The 21,597-nt window shown below is 44.9% G+C and overlaps 1 protein-coding gene across 3 annotated transcripts in view; it reads right to left on the bottom strand.

Moving 5' to 3' along the window:
* Nucleotides 1–7,273, bottom strand: part of LOC121397771 (chromosome-associated kinesin KIF4-like) — a 51,084-nt gene extending 43,811 nt beyond the window's left edge. Inside the window, exon 1 of one of the 3 annotated variants that reach the window (XR_005963912.1) lies at nt 6,909–7,273. The gene's annotated coding sequence lies outside the window, so the exon portion shown is untranslated. The remainder of the gene's footprint in view (nt 1–6,908) is intronic. The other 2 variants (XM_041575240.1, XM_041575242.1) reach the window with 2 other exon arrangements.
* Nucleotides 7,274–21,597: the final 14,324 nt, after the last annotated feature.

Raw genomic sequence — 21,597 nt, 5'->3', positions numbered from 1 at the left:
CATGCTTAGTTCACTTAAAGTTCAAGTGTCGGCCCTGTCAATTCTGTTTCAATCTCGCTTGGCGAATGAAGACATACGCACGTTCCTGCAAGGAGTAGTTCATATCATGCCACCATTCCGCCCACTTGTGGAGGGCTGGGACCTCAATCTAGTACTGGAAGCATTGCTCAATCCACCGTGAACCGTTAAGTTCAGTCTCAGATACATGGATTACATATAAGGTGGTGATTCTGGTGGCAATTTCATCTACCAGGAGAGTATCGGAATTTAGCGCTCTCTCGTGTGAACCTCCATACTTAATCTTTCATAAAGACAAAGCCATTCTCAGAACAGTGCCGACATTTTTACCCAATGTTTTCATCCCCTGCCTCCTCCTGTTACTTCCAGTTTCCGAAACTAGCTTCGGCCGAGGCCTGTGTGTGTAACCTGTAGAATCGCGTGAATGTATGATGGTATGCCCAAGTGGCTGCTCTGCATATCTGTTCAGCGGTTGCTTGATGCCGAACAGCCCAAGATGTGTTGATAGATCGAGTAGAATGAGCCGTGACTCTTAGCTAAAGCTTTCTTCCCTTCACCGCATAAGCTCTGGTAATTGTGGAACGGATCCACTACTTGGCAATGGTAGCCTTGGTTCCTGTCTTTGGACCATTGGGAATAATAAAGAGGGCATCAACTGTTCTGACCCCCTTGGTTCAAGTAAGTCTTGAGTGCTTGAACTAAATCCAGATTGTGTAACATATGCTCTGAGGGATTCTTTGGCTCTGGGCAAAGTGATGGCACGACCAAATCCTGGTTGATGTGACATTCAGAAACCACATTGGGCAGGAAGCCGGGGTAGGACGCAAAACCACCTCATCCTTATGGAAGATTGTGAATGGAGTCTTACACGACCAGCCAATTCAGAGACTCTGCGAGCCAAAGTGATGGCTAGTAGAAACGCCACCTTTTCCGTCAGAGCAGTTAAAGGGATCTAATCTAACGGTTCATACGGCTCTCTCTGAAGTACAGACAGAACTAAATTGAGGTCCCGGGGGGGGGGAACTGGAGATCTGTAAGGAGGGATGATTCTCAAGGCTCCCTGGAGTAAAGTCCTGATATTAGCCGTCTCATCCGCTCTCTGTGGGTTAGCGCCCCTCGCTTCACACCAGTTAATGAAAGTCTTCCATACTCTGTGGTAGATCTTAGCCGAGACCGGCTTACGAGCCCGAAGCATAGTCGGAATAGCTTCAGATTTAGCACTAGGGTCTCAAGAACCATGTCGTTAAAGCCCACTGATGTGAATTCGGGTGGACAATTGGACCCCGAGTGAGAAGATCGTCTCTCTGTGGAAGATGAAACGGGGACTCCCTTGCCATGTCCACAACTTCTGCGAACCACGCTCTCCGTGGCCAGTATGGAGCCACCAGAACAGTCTGAATTCTCTCTCTCTTTATCTTTTTGATAACCTTCGGGAGCAACGCCAGCGGAGGGAAGATGTAAACCTTGGTGAATGTCCAAGGAATGACTAGGGAGTCCACCCCGAGTGCTAGAGGATCTAGACATCTGGCCACAAAAGCTTGTACCTTCCGATTGTTCCGGGAAGACTTCGGGGTGTAGGCTCCACTCTCCCTGGTCTAGGGTCTCTCTGCTTAGGTAGTCTGCTATCCAGTTTTCTACCCCGGGAATGTGTACCGCGGAGATTTCCGGAACGTGACTCTCTGCCCACTGTAAGATGGAGCTTGCTTCTTTTAGAGCTGCGGGCTTCTGGTACCCCCCCTGGTTTTTACATAAGCCACAGCCGTGACGTTGTCCGGCTGGATGCGAATGGAGTGAGTCTTTCCGGAGAGTATCTGATCGCTCTGAGCTCTAGGAGATTGATCGAAAGTGAGGCTTCGTCCGGATCCCAGAGGCCCTGAACCGTCCTCTGGCCTAGCACACCTCCCCAACCGGTGAGACTGGCGTCCATCGTGAGGACTGTCCAGAGGTGGCTGGGAAATGGTTTCCCCAGGGATGTTCGACTTGGATGCAGCCACCATTCCAGTGATTGTTTGACCTGCTCTGGTAGAACTATAAGTCGCTCTAGGTCTTCCCAATCTTGTCTTTGGTGACTAAGAATGAACTGTTGCAGTGGTCTTGTATGGAATTGTGCGTATGGTATGGCTGGGAAGGATGCCACCATCGTCCCCAGAGTTTGCATGGCGCTCTGTAACGGAACAGTGGAGGAAGTCTGTAGGGATATGATCCGGGATAGGATCCGCGCCTGTAAGGTGGAACCTTTGTCTTTCGGGAGGAAGGCTCTCCCCTTCCTGGAGTCGAGATATTCTATTGTTTGCGATGGTACAAGATGGGACTTTTTGTAGTTGATCAGCCAGCCAAATCCCGTTAGGGTTATGATGACAAAAGCTGTGTGTCTGTTGGCCGACGGCCCTTTTATAAGTAAATCGTCCAAATAGGGGATGACAACTATCCCTGTGACTCGTAGTACTTCTGATGCTGTCGCCATGACCTTGGTGAAGGTTCGAGGAGTGGAAGATGGTCCAAACGGAAGGGCGACAAACTGCCAATGTTTTCCGTCTACAAAAAATCTGAGGAACTTGTAATGGGACGGATGGATATGTGGAGGTATGCATCCTTGACGTCTATCACTGTCATGAATTCGTTCTCCTCCATGGAGCTGAGCACTGACTGGATGGATTCCATCTTGAAGTGACAGTGTCTGACGAAGGGGTTGAGAGACTTGACCGAGTAGGGAACCATCCTTTTTGGGTACTGTGAAAAGGTTGGAATAGTAGCCCTTTCCCCGGTATGCGGCCGGAACTGGTTGGATTGTTCCAGCTGTAGTGAGGTCTTGAACGTCAGAAAGGATTTTTGCCCGATTGGCCGGGTGTTTGGGGAGACGGGATACAAAAAATCTGTGGGGGGGGGGGGGAAGGTTGAGTGAATTCTATGCGTAGACCTTGCGATACCACTTGCAAAACCCACTGGTCCCGTGTTTTGTTTTTCCACACCTCCCAAAAGGATTGGAGTCGTCCGCCTACAGGCACCCCTTCATGCTGTGCTGGGTTTGTCCTGTGGAGGCTTGGAGGAACCCCTGGAAGATAAACCGCTGGGTCGTTGCTTGTGTTGAAAACGGGAGCGGAAATTGGAGTTGGTCTCGTCCTTTGGCCCTGGAGAAAGGGGCGAAAAAATGGTCTTCTCTTAAAAGTGGTTCTCCTGTTTCTAGTCTGAGGGAGCAGGGTGCTCTTGCCGCCTGTAGCTTGAGAAATAATCTTGTCCAGTTCCGTACCAAAGAGGAGCTTACCTGGAAAGGAAAGCTGACCAAGGATCTTTTAGAGGTCAGGTCCACCTCCCTAAACAAAAATGATTTAAATCTAGAATTTTCATTAACTTACAGTAAAGAGAAAATAAATTTTTTGGATCTGGTTATTTATCCAAAAGGGAATCAACTGCACTTTAAAACTTATTTTAAAGATGTAGATGCAAATAATTATGTAACACCAAGTAGCAACCATCACCCACAATGGGTACAAAGCATCCCTTTCAGTCAAATGTGTAGAATAAAAAAGAATTGCAGTGAAGAAAACATAGCTAAAACACAACTAGATCAGATGAGTAACAGATTCCGAGAAAGAGGATATAAAGAGAAAATTTTGATAGCATCAAGAGAAAAAGTCGATAAAATAGATAGAAAAAAACTACTTGTCAAAAAGTGCAATGACACCATAGGAGAACGTAAAGAAGAAATAGTTTTTTCCACTGTGTATAACCCTCAGGCAGGGAACATAAATAAAATTATTAAGAAACACTGGGGAGTATTACTATGTGACACAGAGCTCCAAAAAATCATTCCAGATAAACCAAAAGTTGTTTTCAAAAAAGCGAGTAATTTAAGGCAAATGCTGACAAATAATCATAGAGATTTAAAGGGTAAATCAATATCTACAAAAGAAAATATATGGGCAGGTTTCTTTCCATGTTGTCTATGTTTAGCGTGTAAATATGGTAAAAAGAGAAAGAGGTTTATTTCGGAGGTGAATAAAAGGGAATTTGAAATTAAACAGACTATTAGATGTACTACAAAAAATGTTATATACTGTTTACAATGCCCGTGCAATCTGCAATATATAGGAAAAACGAACAGGACACTAAAGGAAAGGATCAGAGAGCACGTTAATAATATAAAAAAGGAAATGAAAAACATAATGTGTCCAAACATTTTAAAGATGTTCATAATATGAACCCTGCAGGATTAACATTTTGGGGTATAGAAGAGGTTCGAAACAGATGGAGAGGAGGAGATCTAGAAAAGATGACCCTACAGTGTGAGAGTAGATGGATCTATAAGTTAGAAACCTTTATACCGAAAGGATTGAATGTGGACATCAATCTAAGGGCATTTTTATAAGATTACTCTTCACAAGTTATATCTGGACTGTATATTAAATTATAGTTTGTATATATATGTACATGCTTTGCACATTTTTGAAAAAATTTTTTTACCATTTGTTATTTATTTTTTATTTGATATCGCTTATTTTTTATCGCTTTTTATATCATCATTTGTATGTATGTTAGATATAATTATATATGTATGTTTATTTGATGAATTGCTCCACACAATACCCCCAAATATCTGCAAAATTGATATGATAAATGCGTGTCTAAGAACGGGTTGTCATGGGAACAAACACAGGAAGCTAACCTCTAACAAGCCGTCGAGGCGTCACTATGGAGACGCACAAACAAAGAAAAACAGGAAGTGGATATGAGGTCAATTCACCATGGAGACGCACAAACAAAGGAAATAGGAAGCGGATATGAGGTCAACCCACCAGGAGGAACATCGGCATAAGAGGAGCACATGCAGTGAGATCTTTGGAAGCCCTTGAGAAAGTCGTATAAGACGAAACGCGTCGGGCAGATACGTCATCAGTAGGAGCCCAGGGAACACGAGGCGGAAAGACGCCGGCCAAATACCATCTTTACAAACCGCATGTGAGACCCAGGGAACCAGAGAGACGGTGACTTTTAACTATTTATGCGTATTTTACTAAGAACATTGTGAGTGCAATTTTAATCGTTTTGTGACCAAATAAATTTTCTTTACGGTTTTACACTATGTCGAGTACCTCTTTATAGAACCATAGGACCTGGAAAGGTTAAACCATCGACCCATTGAAGTATTATTATAACGCAATTATTCCGTTTAAACGTTTGTAAGTACCCCACCATTGATTCTTCACACACCGCATGCTGGGAAGTGGCGTTGCAGAAAGTGCACAGTGTGGATGAGTAGAGGGTTAAAGGCACCTATACAAGATATCAGTTTTTCCTATGCACTAAGTGGTGTGTCATATCATAAGAAGTACTACACTATATTACTATTTTTGTCATTCTCCCCTTGTCCAAAACTTCGTGCTATGAGCGCTGGTCTCTTCTACAATTTTGACAAATATCGATTGCAAGTCTGAAGGAGAACAGACATCTCTGAAACCGGCAGAAGAAGCAAACTATTCAAGACCTTAATATATCCTTTTGAACCAGAGGAAGCGACGGGTGGCAATGGATTGAGCAGAAGCTTGAGCCACCATCTTTGCTGCATCTAGGGCTGCATCGCAGATGTATGTTGTTGCATCAGCAATCTGGGAAAGGAGATTGTCTGTCACCGGGTCCTCGGATCCTATCGACTGAGCAGCTCAACCCAAACTTCCATGGCCTTAGCTACCCAAGCGATAGTGAATATTGGTCTGAAGGCAGTACCTGCCGCTGTGAATAACTGAATTTTTTTTTTTTTATAAAGAGGCAGAGGATACCCTTAGAAGTGATGGCAGGTAGATTTCTTCCCTCTTAACTGAATCTCTGTAAAAGAGAGAGAGAGGGTGGGGAAGAGAGGGGAACACATGAATCAGGGGGTTCCCTTCTGTTAGTGCACCACATGTAGTCCCCCTAAAAAGGTAGTACCCAAAGGGTAAAACAAAGGTATAGTGGACTTGCCTGGTAGTAGAGCAGATGCTGCTGATGCGCAGGTTGTCCGGCTGAAGGGAGTTAGAATCTCCTATGCGCACAAAGGATTGCGCCTGAGGGGTCATAAATAACTGCTCCTTCGAAGTGCCCTGGGGGTAGTAGTTGGCAAGAGGAAGTGCCGGATAGAAGCGGAGTGCTGAAGGAGCGGCGCCAGTTTCCTCCAGAGGTCTCAGGAGTAGGGATGTAGCGAACTGTTCGCCCGCGAACTAGTTCGCGCGAACTTCGACCGTTCGCGTCCGCCGAATGTTCGCGAACGTTTGGGAACGTTCGCATTTTGAGTTCGCGTTCGATCGTTCGACCATTAGACCATTCGAATTCCTTCGACCGCTAAAAATCGAACGATTTCCATTCGTTCGAACGATTGTAAGCATTCGATTCAATGAAAAGCATTCGATCGAATGGCTTCGATCGTTCGATCGAACGATTAAAATCCTTCGATCGTTCGAATCGAACGATTTTAGCGGTGTTCGAAGTTCGCAAACTGTTCGCGAACGTTCGCATTTTTTTCCGGTGTTCGCAAACGGCGTTCGCGAACACCAAATCGGCAGTTCGCTACATCCCTACTCAGGAGAATGAGGCGCGTAGAGAGAGAGAGATCGCACACGGAAGTGCGGGTTAAAGGTTTGGCGCCTAGAAGGGCGGAAGTGCAGGACTAATGGCGCCGCAGGAAAACGTGTATCAAGGGGGAGAGCGGGAGAGACCATGCAATAACGGGTACCCCCCCCGTAAGTTCTGCCAAAATTAGCAGGATAAGGAACAATAAGCCTAAATGAGGCGCGCTACCCTGTAAACTCAATAAACCATAAGCCTAAAATAGAAATGCTTCCCTGTGCACACGTATACAGATGGCTAGGAAAGAAAGTGTACATAAGCTAGAGGGGTATTAGGGTGAGGGTTTTACTCACCAGTCGTAGCCAGCTGAAGAATGCCCATTTGCCCCTATGGTGTGAATGTGCCACCCTGAAAAGTATATGTGTCTATAATATATTTTTACATACTGAGTATATAAAAATATATATAAGCACATATAGTATACCACCAGAACAGGGTGTATACCACTGGTGCAGCCTCGTAGAGCGGGAATCCAGCGCAGGGGGATATGGGAGCAAGCCTGCAGTCCTCCGTAGAGCGGGAAGGCTGTTGGGCAGAAGAAAAATCAGTCTTTCCTTTTAGGATACTTTTGTAACATATGGATTCTACACAAACACTGTAACATGAGCTTATAAGACACAACAAAATGAATTTTACAAGTAAACATAATTTATACACAGTTTTATATCACTATACTGTTTGAATTGTTTTATATACTAAAACAGGATTTGATACTCACCGTTAAATCTGTTTCTCTGTAATCGATAGGGGGACACAGGGAACTCTAGGGGTTTAAGCTCCACCCTCCAGGAGGCAGGACACTTAGATAAAAAAAAAATAAATCAAGGGGGCGTGCCAGGATCCGGCTTAACCCCACACAATGTAACCATACCTCAGTTTGTTCAAAGAGACTGCTGAAGAAAATAATTAACAACTCAACAGGCAGAACTGGTAAACCAAGGAAACATTTCCGGAAGACCAACGGGTCAGCATTTCGCTAGGGACGGGAAGCCCTGTGTCCCCCTATCGATTACAGAGAAACAGATTTAACGGTGAGTATCAAAAAATCCTGTTTTCTCTGTCATCTCAGGGGGACACAGGGAACTCTAGGGGACTTAAAGCAGCCCTAGAACAGCAGGGAGGGAGCGAAATAAGGTAATATAGCAGAAAGAGACACGTTACTGCACAACAGATTGCAGTACTTTGTGGCCAAAGGCGGCTTCCGCTGAGGAAAACGCTGAGGGAGCGAAATAAGGTAATATTGCAGAAAGAGACACGTTACAGCACAACAGATTGCAGTACTTTGTGGCCAAAGGCGGCTTCCGCTGAGGAAAACCTGTCTAGCCTGTAAAATTTTGTGAATGTGAGCACCGAAGACCAGGTGGCTGCTCTGCAGATCTGGTCCAAGGAAGCCGAGTTGCGCCATGCCCAGGAAGCCCCCATGGATCTTGTGGAGTGGGCTCGAATGGTAACCGGTGGTGTTCTTCCCTTAGATAGGTAAGCTTGACGGATGAAGTCCTTGAGCCATCGGGCTATGGTAGTTTTGGAGGCTGCCATGCCCCGACGGGGACCAGATGGAATTACGAGTAGAGCTTGAGAGCATCGAAATGGCTTAGATCGTTCAATATACCAGCGCAGTGCTCTGACCACATCCAGACTGTGAAGCCGTCGTTCCTGGTCATTCTTGGGTTCCGGACAGAGAGATGGCACTACAATCTCTTGGTCAATGTGAAAGGATGATACGACTTTCGGTAGAAAAGAAGGTACTGTGCAAAATACTGCCGTGTCTCTATGAAAGACGAGTAAGGAAGGGTCACAAGATAAGGCACTGAGTTCAGACACTCTTCTGGCAGATGAGATGACTACCAAGAACGCCACCTTCCAGGTGAGCAACGTCTCAGTGATGACCCCCAGTGGTTCAAAGGGGGGGTCGATGAGAGCCTCTAAAACTAGATTCAGATCCCAGCCTGGTACCGATGGACGAAATGGTGGGGCGATGTGAGCCACTCCCTGTAGAAAGATACTGACCGAGTCATCCATTGCTAGACGAGTCTGGAGTAAGGCCGATAGAGCCGAGACTTGAAGTTTCAAGGAACTCAACTTGAGACCTAGTTGAAGGCCTCTTTGTAGGAAGGATAGAACTCTGGGGATGTTACACTCAAGGAGGGATAATCGGACTCCTTGCACCATTTCCAATAGTTGTGCCACACCCTGTGATAAGCCGTAGAAGATGTGGCTTTGCGTGATTTGAGCATGGTGGTAATGACCTCCTCTGTTTAACCCTTTCGTCTCCAGATGTTTGCCTCAACAGCCATCCCGTCAAAGCGAAGAGTCCCGGATTGTGGTGAACAATTGGACCCTGCTGTAGAAGATCGGGAGACGAATTGTTATGGACATTTCCTGAAGGTCTGAGAACCAAGTCCTCCTGGGCCAATAAGGAGCTATCACAATTACGGCTGAGTGTGACTGTCTGATCTTCTTCAGTACCTGAGGTAGCATGGGGAAAGGAGGAAACACGTAGGCCAGGTTGAACCGCCAATCTTGTGTCATGGCATCCACTCCCAACGCTGTGGGATCCCGGTAACGAGCAAAGAAGTTTGGTACTTTGCGGTTGGTTCTGGACGCCATGAGATCGATTTGAGGTCGACCCCATCTTTTCACTAGTTCCGAGAAGGCTTCGGGATGCAGTTCCCATTCTCCTGGATCCAGCTGGCTTCTGCTGAGAAAATCCGCTTGTGTGTTGGACACTCCTGGGATGTGTATGGCGGACAGTCTCACAGCATTGAGCTCCGCCCAAGTGAGAATTAGTTCTACTTCTGCCAGGGATGCTTTGCTTCGAGTTCCTCCTTGTCGGTTGTGCGACTGTGGTGGAGTTGTCGCTTTGCACTTGGACTGATTTGTCTTGGAGATGATGTGACTAGTGTCTTAGCGCTAGTCTGACCGCCTGAAGTTCTAGGATGTTGATCGGTGGTTTGGTTTCCATGGGGGACCATAGACCTTGTACAGACAGGTTGTTCCACATTTCCCCCCAACCCAGAAGGCTTGCATCTGTTGTTATCACAGTCCAGTTTGGTGTTGCCCAGGATTGACCTGTGGGCAAGTTTTGGACCTTTAGCCACCAGAGGAGAGAGTCTTTTGTTCTTTGTGTTAGGGAAATTCTTTGTGTTAGAGGACCTCCTTTCCAACCTGATAGGATGTTGGCCTGCAGTGGACGTAGGTGTAACTGAGCAAATGGTACCGCTTTGATGGATGAGACCATCAGTCCTAGTACCCTCATTGCTAGGTGGACTGTGGGTCGTTGATTGGAAAGAAGAAGATTGACTTGTTCTCTTATCTTCCTCTGTTTGTCCTGGGGTAAAGATACCCTCTGTGTTAGTGTATTGAACTGGAGACCCAGGAACATCATCTGGTGACTGGGTATAATGCTGGATTTGTCCCAGTTGATAGTCCAACCGAAGTTCTGGAGTAGCGATTTCGCTAAATGAAGATCTCTCCTGCTCTGTTCTACCGTTCGGGGCTTCAGAAGCAGGTAGTCGAGATACGGTGTCACCGAGATTCCCTGAAGGTGTAGGGTTGCAGTCGTTACTGCTATTAGTTTGATGAACACCCTGGGGGCCGACGACAAGCCGAATGGGAGTGCCACAAACTGGAAGTGGCGGTTCTTGAAGGCAAATCTGAGAAAACAGTGGTGAGGAGGCCATATAGGGACGTGGAGATATGCATCCTTGATGTCCAGGGACATCAGTAGTTGTCCCGGTTCCATCCCTCGGATGACTGATCGTTGTGTTTCCATCTTGAATCGTACTGAACGTATGTGTTTGTTGAGGAATTTCAGATGCAGAATGGGTCGGAATGAGCCGTCCTTCTTGGGGACCAGGAACAGGTTGGAGTAAAAACTGGTGAATGTCTCTGACGGGGGAACAGGTATGATCACTCCATTCTGTTCCATGTTTGCAATACAGTTCAGGAAGGCCTGAGCCTTGTTGGGATTGGATGGGACTCTGGAGTCCCTATCACCTGACTTTGAGAAAAACTGGGAGCGTTGAGGAGGGCTGTTTCTTCTGGAGAATCTTCCGCTGTGGCCACGAAAGGGCTTTCCTCGTCTGGAAGATGTATTTCTGTTTTTGTTTTGGGGAAGAAAAGTGCTTTTCCCTCCTGTGGCCTGGGAAATGAGCTTTTCAAGTTCTTCCCCAAATAGTCGTTGTCCCTTGAAGGGTAGTGAAGTTAGGGATTTCTTGGAACTGACATCAGCTGTCCAGTTTTTCAGCCATAGAGTTCTGCAGGCTGCCACAGATAGTGCTGAAGTGCGTGCGGTAATCTGAGTTGTATCGAGAGTAGCATCATACAAATATGTTGCCGCCTCCACGATGGATTGAGCGGACGACATGAGATCTGTTCTGGGAACGCCCTCTTGAATGTCAGCCATTAGATTCAGACCAAGCCTGTATGGCTCGGGCTACCCAGGCTGAAGCCAGGGCTAGTCGGAAGGTTGATCCTGTGAATGAGTACACTGCCCTCAGGAATCCTTCTAAACGTCGATCGGATGGAACCTTAAAGGCTGCGGCATCTGTGACAGGCAAGGTAGTGGACTTCGAAAGTCTGGAGACAGGTGCGTCTACTGATAGGGGAATGGACCATTTTTCCACCAAATCCTTGGGGAACGGATAGGACTTAGAAAACTTCTGAGTAGCCTGAAACTTACGTTCAGGGGAGTTCCATTCGTCGTGTATTATACTGGTTAGTTGATCATGCGATGGGAAACATGCAGAGGATTTGTGTTTCCTCTTGAATAAATCTGCAGAAGAAGTTTGTTGTTCTGTTGTATGTGTGATTTTTAGAATGTCCATCACACCCTTGATTATGTTGTCCACATCATAAGGAACCTCTCTGCCCTTGGTCTCCTCCTCATTTTCCCCCTCTTCCTCTGAGGAAACATCAGATGGGGCAAGTTCACCCTCTGAGTGAGAACCATCTCCTCCCGCTGAAGACCCATCAGATAAGGTATGGGTGTCATCGTCAGCTTTGGGGCTGGGATGTCTTTTGCGTTTTCCGCTGGGTTTTTGACCTAGCTTGGCTATGGCCCTGCCCAGATTATCAGCAATCGAAGGGAGACTCTGTAATGAAGCCAGAGACTGTGAAAGCTGAATGGCCCATAGTGGGGCTGGGGGGTCAGATGATGTGCCTGCCACCCCATCCTGTGCAGCAATCTTGTGAAGACTCCCCAAATTGAGTAATTGTGGGAGGGTTAGATTACTGGGAAGGTGCTGACCCCTGTCCCTTGAAACAAGATCTGCAGAGGGACTCAGCCTGGCCCCCAGAAATTTTTGACTGGCAGTTTTTGCAGGCAAAGTAGGTGACCTGTGCTGCTGCTGGTGCTCTCCCCCCCCCCGCCCTTGGGAAAAGTCCCCCTGACTTACCTTCTGCCATGTATGCAGTGCCTTTGGTACCTGCTGAGGAATGGCTGAGTGGAACGTGGTTTGAATCTCTGACTACTGAATGAGGAGAGACTATCTTAGCAGATGCCTCCTGCAGGGGAAGAGTGGTGCCCCAAGGATAAGGTCGAGCTCCGCTGGTTGTAAAGGGGGAGGTTAGACAGCGAGGGTGTGCAGAGTGATATTCTCCCCCTCAAGGTATATATAAATGATGCGCGGGGTCTCCTGTACAGCGCGGCACCTCCTCCTGCCTTTGCGCCGAAGACAAAATGGCGCTGAGTAAGATGACGCCTGGAATGCATCATATGCGATGCGTTCCAAGAGCGGTGCGGAGAAAGGTGCTGCACGTTGGAGCCGCCTAAAGCTAGGAAATGACCCCGGTGAAGTTTCCCTCGATAGGGGTGTTTACTCAAAGGAAACAGGCAACGCTGAACCTGGAGACACCCCATAGTGATGAAAAGCCTCTGGATAGAAGGCGCAGTCCATCCTCCTTGGAAGCAGGACACTTAAAAACTGAGGTATGGTTACAGTGTGTGGGGTTAAGCCGGATCCTGGCACGCCCCCTTAATTATTTTTTTTTTTATCTAAGTGTCCTGCCTCCTGGAGGGTGGAGCTTAAACCCCTAGAGTTCCCTGTGTCCCCCTGAGATGACAGAGAAATTATGATCTTTATGTATATGAGATGAGTGTTCATGGTGGTAACACTATCTGGGTAAAAAATGTTTTTATGCCTTTAGGTAAAGATGGTCACAAGATATAAATCACTTAATTGATGGATTTGAATGTCGGGCACTGATTGGAGAATTTGAACATGTAATGTTATTTAAGATTGGTCAAAACGGTTTTGTATCATCCTTGAGAAAGGTCCTAACAAGGACCAAAATGTTGGACATTGGTACAACAAATAACTGAAGTTTATATGGGGTTCCTTGAATAAATGGATATATAGAGATAGATATAGCTAGAGATAGATAGATAGAGATATATATATATATATATATCTATATATCTATATATATATCTATATATATCTATCTATATATATATATATATCTATATATATCTATCTATATATCTCTATATATCTCTCTATATATATCTATATCTATATCTATATCTATATATATCCGCTGGATCCGCTGGATCTCTCTGTGAGTAAACCCAGTTTAGATATTTATCATGAACTATTAAATCTAAAGAAAAAAGCCCTAGATTTACAACTACACGGCATCTACTTATCAAATTACCACAGACAGAGACTCATTCCACGGGGTTTTAGAATCAACAATATCCCCACAATTGGTCGTAGTAACCCCGAATTTTGTGGGAAATGGTGTGGAATCCTAAATAAATGTTCATTCGACCTAATTCTGCTCGTTGTGGAACAAGTGGGAAAGGAGCTGTCTGTGGTCAATGAGGAAATTAAGCGACTTGAGGAGATACACCTAGAGTCCCTTAAATCTGATACGTCTGCTAATTGGGTGGACAAACTACAGACACTAGTTGACAAATATAAACAAGATTTAACAAATTTCAAACAAAATAAGTTAAAAAAGGTTTCTGACGACTACAAATCAAAACGAGTCTACGGCTGGCTGCTTGGATTGAAGTCTGACAACTTTAGGGTACCCCCATTTAGGAGAAGACGTCTCCCTAGGACCCTACAAACAGTTGATAGTTCAGAACAATCCACTGACTCAGACACAGGAGCGGAAAGCAGCACCTCTAGGCCTTTTTTAGGAGTGACAACAAGATCCAACAGAGTAAAAGAAAAAGTAGGCGCAAGCGGGGAAACACTAGAAGGGGTAGGTACAAACCCAAGAGGAAAACCCCCCAGGGGAAGGAAAACATAGTTTTCAACCTTAGTAAACATATTCTAACGCCTGGCGAGATTTCCCTACTTTCCAAAGGATTATCATTTGTCCCCAATAACCCCCCTGATAGTCTGGATCTTTTGGTCGATGTACATAGATTTCAAAGGACACTTAAACTTAAGGAGCATTTTAAGGACTCTAAGGAATACATTAGAACTCCCTTTAAACCTAAAAGTACATTCGAGCCACTGAACACCCCTGCACCTATCAGAACCTTTGGAAATATACTACACAGGGACATTAAAAATATGCGGAATAGCACTAGTGCATATACCAATCTGAGCCCAGCAGAACGACAAGGTATCAAAACATTGAAAGATGACCCCAATTTGGTAATAAGGCCAGCAGATAAAGGGGGTTCCATCGTCCTGCTTGATTACGCTTACTATAAGAGTGAACTTCTTAGCCAACTTGCTGACACCGCTACGTACAGACAACTACCTGGGGACCCAACTATTAAATTTAAAAGGGAACTAGATGATATCCTTAAATTAGCCTTAGGAGCCAATTGGATCAGCAAGGACACCTTTAACTATTTGTGCACAGAATACCCTCGCACTCCAATCATCTATACGCTACCAAAGGTCCATAAATCCCTCTCCTCACCCCCAGGTAGACCAATTATATCGGCAGTAGGGTCCCTCTACCAAACTGTAGCCACCTATGTTGACTATTTTCTGCAACCCCTGGTACAAAGGATGTTTTCTTACACTCAAGACTCTAGTCACGTTATTAGGCGGCTTCAAGAGCTATCATCGATTCCCGCTAAAGGCATTCTAGTTACTATGGACGTAAAAAGTCTATATACTGTAATCCCGCACGACCAAGGCATATATGCATGTAAGAAAGCGTTGCTCTCCTCATTACCAAGCCCAGTACCGACAGAATTCCTACTACAGCTACTAGAATTAACTCTGACAAGGAACTTCTTCAGATTCGAAAAAACCTTTTACCTTCAAACCTCGGGCACCGCGATGGGCAGTGCCCTGGCGCCCTCATACGCTAATCTATATATGCTAGACTTTGAGACTGCACATATCTTGCCATTACTAGGACACTCCATCCTCACATACTTTCGTTATATCGATGATCTGTTTCTAATATGGACTGACTCACAGGAGGCCCTACTAACATTTCACCAAAAATTGAATGAATTGGATACCCCAATTAAACTGACTATTAACTATGACAACAACAAAATTGATTTTTTGGATCTTAACATCTTTATTGCGGACTCACAGATCGGCACAAGACTGTTTAAGAAACCTACCGACCGCAATTCAATTCTTCATGCTACCAGCAATCATCCTCCAGCCACCATAAGAGGTATCCCTTATTCTCAATTTTTAAGAGTAATTCGGAATAACTCATCTCGTGATACAGCAGTGACACAACTCCGAGAAATGTTTGATAGATTCATTGAGAGAGGCTATACTGAACAATTGTTATACAACCAACTTGATCGGGCCTTACAACAGACCCAATCTGATCTACTAGCCCCTAAAACACCTACCAAAGGACTGACTGTCCCATTAATTTTTACTACCACGTATTCTTCAGCATCTCGTCATCTCACTAATAGTATCAACAAACATTGGCCAATGCTCAATATGGATGAGACTTTATCCCTGCATACCCTACCGAAACCCACTATGGGATACAAAAGGGACAAAAGCTTGAGGGACCTATTAGTCTGTACTGACTTTACTCGCAGGACGAACCCTGAGACAGACTGGCTTTCAAATTCCAATAAAAAGATGGGCTGCTACAGATGCCCAAATTGCGTTACCTGCAGAAGTCTCCTTATTGGCCCAGATTTTCCCCATCCACACACGGGCAAGAGATACAAGATCTACCACAGGTTGAGCTGCAACTCGTCATTTGTAATCTATATAATTACTTGCCCATGCGGACTCTATTATGTAGGTAAGACTTGCACAACATTAAAGGAGAGGATCGCGAATCACAGGTCGGCCATAAGCAAAGCCCTGAAGGAGGGAAAGGCACTCCAACCAGTAGCTAAACACTTTCTACTCAAAGGACATTTACTTCCAACCTTCAGATGTATGGCCATTGATTTCCAACCCCCCCTGGACAGGGGGGGGAACAGAGACCAAGCTCTACTGAGGAGAGAAGCCAGATGGATATATAAACTCGATACTGTTGCCCCTCGGGGCCTTAATGAGACACTTCCGCTGGGCTGCTTCATATGATTTGCCTTAACACATCAGTTTAATCTTGCCTGAGCGAATCCCGCAGACAGACATTTTATTGCTTACCATACTCTGACACTGTATAGATTGAGTATGCTTGCTACTATGTTTCGTACTATTTGTAACCTTTGTTTGTTTCTTTTTGTTCTCTCTTTAGATACTTGCAACAGTTTTTGCAGTTTATCCACTACCGTCCCGCTCTCTCCCCCCTACTAAGAGGAAGGGTTATACATCTTTAAGCTGACTGGCCCTCCTCAAATCCTTACTACTGTGCATGACTATTTGAGCACCCACGACAGACGAGTAAGTAAGCCGAATGTAATAAATTATGAATACCTTGCCCTGTTATGTGGATAGTGAGCAGAAGTGCAATATGGAATCTTAGGCGAATGTATACCCACAAGCAGCCATATGCACCCGCTGGTCTGACGTTGTTAGGCTCAATATGTGTCGGCAAATGCGGACGCTTTTACTAGTACCCTGCATTTGCCCAACATTCGTGGCCTCTGGAATTGTCAGCGCACACCAGCAATGAGAAGCTGGAGAGCTGCAGGTTTCATTCTGTGTGAATGACCTAGGCACGGCAAAGCGCGATGACACTAGACCGGCAAGGCGGGTTGCTTGGCAACGCAGTAAACTTCCTACGCACTGAACCTCCCGGAGACCCTTGCGTCTCCGCTCCACCGCTACAGGACGTAGGACGGGTTTTCATATCCGCATACTGAGCGACACGGAGGATCTGTTGAACCGGCCTGAGCGGTGCTACTAGTCACGCTATAAGGATACCCCTACGAGGACGGTAGTGTGATTTTTAACTTTTTTCATTTGCTGGTCACCTTGATCGGAGTTAAGCTTCATTACACATCTGTTTACAGGTTACCTAGCAACGGCCTTTGGCGCCAAGATGAGTATTTAAACGTGATTTGTGTGTACTGCACTGTTTGTTTCCCTGACGAAGGTTCCGGTTAGGAACCGAAACGTAGGATTTATTAAACCTCACCTTTGATTCATACCACTGCTGTTTTGGTGAAATTCCTAGGAGTGCCGTCGCTTGCTGCAATTCTTATTACATATTCCTTGACTGGCACCCAGGGCGAATATGGACATATGGTTGTGCGCTCCTTTTGCCTTTCTATATCTATATATATATATATATATATATAAATATATATAAACCGGTTTTTATTCTCTGGTTTATATAAGATGTTATAACCAGCACTTAATAATCTCTATATATATCTATATATCTATCTATATATATATAAATTATAATTAACCATACTCACAGGTGTTTCATAATGGTGAAAAAAGGAAAAAAAGTTTATTCAACATGTCGGCCCCTGTTTTTGCAGGCCTTCAGGAATCTAAAAGTGCTGTACAAACACAGTGCTCTATTTAAAATATAATATGGTGCCAAAAAGCTCCTGTGATCTCATCATGGGTGGGAGTAACCCCTTGCTGTGACGTCATATAGTGTCTATATACATCCATTGCCACACAACCACTACTTTATGTGCCACATAATACATTTTTGTGCTACCACAATACCACTTAGTGAGATAGTTTAGAAAATACAAATATCCATATGTGTAATTATACCCCTGGGAGCAGATCACTGCCCGTTCCGTATATTAAAAAACATCTGTGTTTTGAATGTCTGGTAAAACCATCCCTTGTCCTTACCTCAGGTGGATCAGCTCAACTGGGATTATTGTCATCGCACTTGTGGCCCCTCTGAATAGGACCCGACCGAAGCAGGAGTATGTAACCCAACCGAGAACTTTCTGTTACTGGTGGCAATGTCTTCAGAGCTAGTGCAAGCTCTGTATCGGTACTGGGGGTAACCATGGCAACAAGCAGGGATTTCTGGTCGACCACTGTAGAACATATTCCCATGCTTAGACGAGGGGGGGATCGCAAAAAACTTTTGCTTAAAAAGGAAGCTCAATGGATCAGGAGACTTGGGACACTTTCCCCACAGGGACTGAATAGGGAATACGACCTACAGCCTATTTTTCGCTGAATTTGTCATTTTATGTATATTTTTTAATTCGCCTTTTTAATCTGTTTTTGTTTTTCAGACAACTTGCATACATTGAGTGGTCTTTGACCTACAAAGTATTTATTACGAAACTCAATGACTTGAAGTATTGAATAACAGTATGTATGTAATATGTTTTCCTTTTTTTGATACCTAAATGTAACCAACAGGTGGTGTGCCTTTGATACAATGTAATTATCAGTATAATAATATGTATGCAAATTGTTGCGTATACTGCTGTATAACCAGTAGATGGCGAAAATTCTCTTTGTATAAAAGGGGTGGTTTTAGTGGGTGATTTTAGAGCTTGAGAAAAGGCCGGTAGGCCTGAAACGTCGCAGACCAGGCTGTTTGCCAAAAATGTACCAATAAAGGCATTTTAAATGGATGGGTGCTGTACGGAAAATCTTCTTTCTTAACTAACGGTGGATGATGGACCACTAATGGTACGTGCACCTGATATTGCTTTTTGATTAAGGAATCCAGCTGACTCAAGCACACAAACACTCCCGACCACTGTAGAACTGCAACTAACCACATCACAACATTTTCTTTCTTTTTGCTCTATGCTTTTTTCAAACCTGCGGGATTACTCCAACTTGTTCTCAATTGAATCTGGCTCCTACTGCTCTCTATATTGAACCATGGCAACAAAACTATCGGGACCAAACAGGAGCTTGCCTTTGAATGGAACAGAAGTTAGGGACTTCTTGGAAGAGAAGAGCTTCATCCATAGGGAGCGCCGAGCAGCCACCGCTAGAGCTGAAGTTCTGCTAATCATCTGGGTTGCATCAAGCGATGCCTCTCATAAGTAGTTGTTGGCCTCTTTAATCTGCGACGCTAACTGGGAGAGTTCATGTTGGGGAACCCCTGTAGAAATTGCTCGGCAGAGGGAGTCTGACCAGGATTGGACAGCACTAGTGACCCATGGTAAGGCCAAAACTGTCCGAAGGGAAGTAGCGCAAGCGGAAAAGAGGGTACATAAGCTTCTTATCCATTGAGTCCTTGAAGGAGGCTGCATATGGAACAGGTAGGGCGGTGTTCTTAGAGAGACAGGACACTGGGGAGGAGAAGACCACTTTTCTGTGAGTTCAGATGAAAAGGGTATAGCTTAAGGAAATGACTTTTTGCTTTGAAACGTCTCTCTGGTTTGTCCCACTCTTGTTGTATGAGTTGGTCGTGGGATAGGAAGGAGGAGGAGGATCTACTCTGACGTTTGAAAAGAGAGGGAGTTGAACCAGAGCTGGATCCAGGTTCCTGCAAGTGTAAGGTTTCCAAGGACTGAAACAATTAGGGAGTCATTTGCCTCAGAGGTTAACTTTAGGCGAGTCCTCCTCCTCTTGGCCTGAACTGTGGGATAATTATCCATTAGAAAGTGCCTGCACATCACCAGAGTCAGCTAGCAGGGGAGATGGAGTGTTGGACTCTGCACTTAGAAGGCTTGGGATTGTCTAGACAGGAAAGAAGTTTATCTAATGACAGTGCCAATTTTGGAATTGCCGAAGTCAATTGGGATGCCCACTCGGGAGGGGATTGTGGCCTCGGGGGTGAAGGGTCCCTGGTCAATTTTGAAATATGACATGGGGCTAGACATTTTCAATTTCCCAGCTACCCCAAGTCATGTGACTTGTGCTCTGATAAACTTCAACCACTCTTTACTGCTGTACTGCAAATTGGAGTAATATCACCCCCTCCCCTTTTCCCCCCAGCAGCCTAACAACAGAACAATGGGAAAGTAACCAGATAGCAGCTCCCTAACACAAGATAACAGCTAAAAAAATCTGCTCTTTTGAGAAATGGATTTCAGTGCAGAATTCTGCTGGAGGGGCACTATTAACTGATGCGTTTTGAAAAAAACATGTTTTCAGATGACATGATCCCTTTAACCCCACAGCATTGCTTGAATTCCCCTTACTTATGTTACAGGTTGATTCCTGTCTGTATGGTTGAATATAAGGTGAGCCAGTCGGAGATATACTCCACAATGAGGAGGTGATGTCTGGTGTGCTTTTTTACGTGTGTGGAAGGGACTGGACAGTGATCGACATACAGATTGACGAGCATGCTCGCGAGAAGGTGGAAATCTCTAGCCTTACACCTGTCTAGTGAGTGGTGATCGCTTGCTGACTCTGCACCCAGACAGAATTAGTGTGCTTTTTGCTCACGCTCGGTGTGATGATGCATGCAGAGGCCGGGCTGTCTGCTGCATTGTACAGAGTTCTAACTGTTTATGTAAGTGTAATGAGCACCCCTCATTGATGCGGAGCTCCCCCCGACACCTTTGTTCGCGGCTGGTATAAACTGAGTTAACCGTAAGGCACACCAATATAACTTCTGCACACTCATACGTATATAGTGAATAAAGTACCCCCTCTTCTAAATTATAAGGATATTATAAGTTACCTAGGAGTTTCATGACCATACAATACATTTTTATACATGTCATGGAACTCCGAGGCAACTTCTAATATCCTCTTATTTTGCAGCAGGGGGTACTTTATTTATTATAATACACAAGTTTCAGTGTGTCATGTGACAGAAATGACATCACTACTCACCATTTATAACTGAAGAAATCAGTACTCACTGTTTATAAGGATATCATTTACAAGATATTCATGGCTTTTGTGTATTATAAGGAGATAATGAATAATATGGACTTGTTACATGACGGGGACTCTGAACAGATTTGGACAATGGGACTGGTCTCGCTATTCACATTTTTGTTTGGCTATGTTTTATTTTATGTATTATGTTTAAATTAGTGTTATATAGTGGATAATGTACCCCCTACTGTAATTTATAAAGATATTATGTTACCGAGGAGTTATGTGACCATATAAAAGCACGAGGCCGCAGGCCGAGTGCTTTTGTACAGGTCACATAACTCCGAGGTGACTATTAATATCTTTATGAATTTTAAGTGGGGGTACATTATCCATTATAATCTACAGTTTCTGGGTTCAGTTTTACTTTTACTTTTTTTGAAGTGTCTCTACAAGTTGATTTTAACTGCAGCTCTTAGGTACCTGTATTTTATTCTTGCTTTGTAAATGGCACACGTCTCCGGCAGCTGCCTCTCTTTTCCTCACAGGATTCCTCTACATTTTCTCTTACTGCATCAGAGACCGGTCATGCAGGGAAGGAGGGGGAGTGAGTGGACGGGAGGCAGAGCGAGACTTTGGTAGTGTAAGGGAGGCGGAGCGAGATTTAGGCAGTGTAAGGGAGGGGGAGCGAGACTTCAGACACTGGACGGGAGGGGGAGCGAAAATGGAGAGGAATCCTGTGAGGAAAGCGACATCAGGAAGGCAGCTGCAGGAGACTTGTGAGAGGAGTGAGACATGCGATGAAGGAAAGAGAAGCCCTTCATCACATAAAATAGGTAAATCACGTTGTGGGAAGTGATTAAATGTGGAGTCCGAAAGCTATAGGGGTGGGAAGCAA

The sequence above is a fragment of the Xenopus laevis genome, chromosome 8S, assembly GCF_017654675.1.
Source record: "Xenopus laevis strain J_2021 chromosome 8S, Xenopus_laevis_v10.1, whole genome shotgun sequence".
NCBI classification, from domain to species: domain Eukaryota; kingdom Metazoa; phylum Chordata; class Amphibia; order Anura; family Pipidae; genus Xenopus; species Xenopus laevis.
Note: the sequence above shows the minus strand (reverse complement) of the source record. Positions and strands in the feature narration are given on the sequence as shown.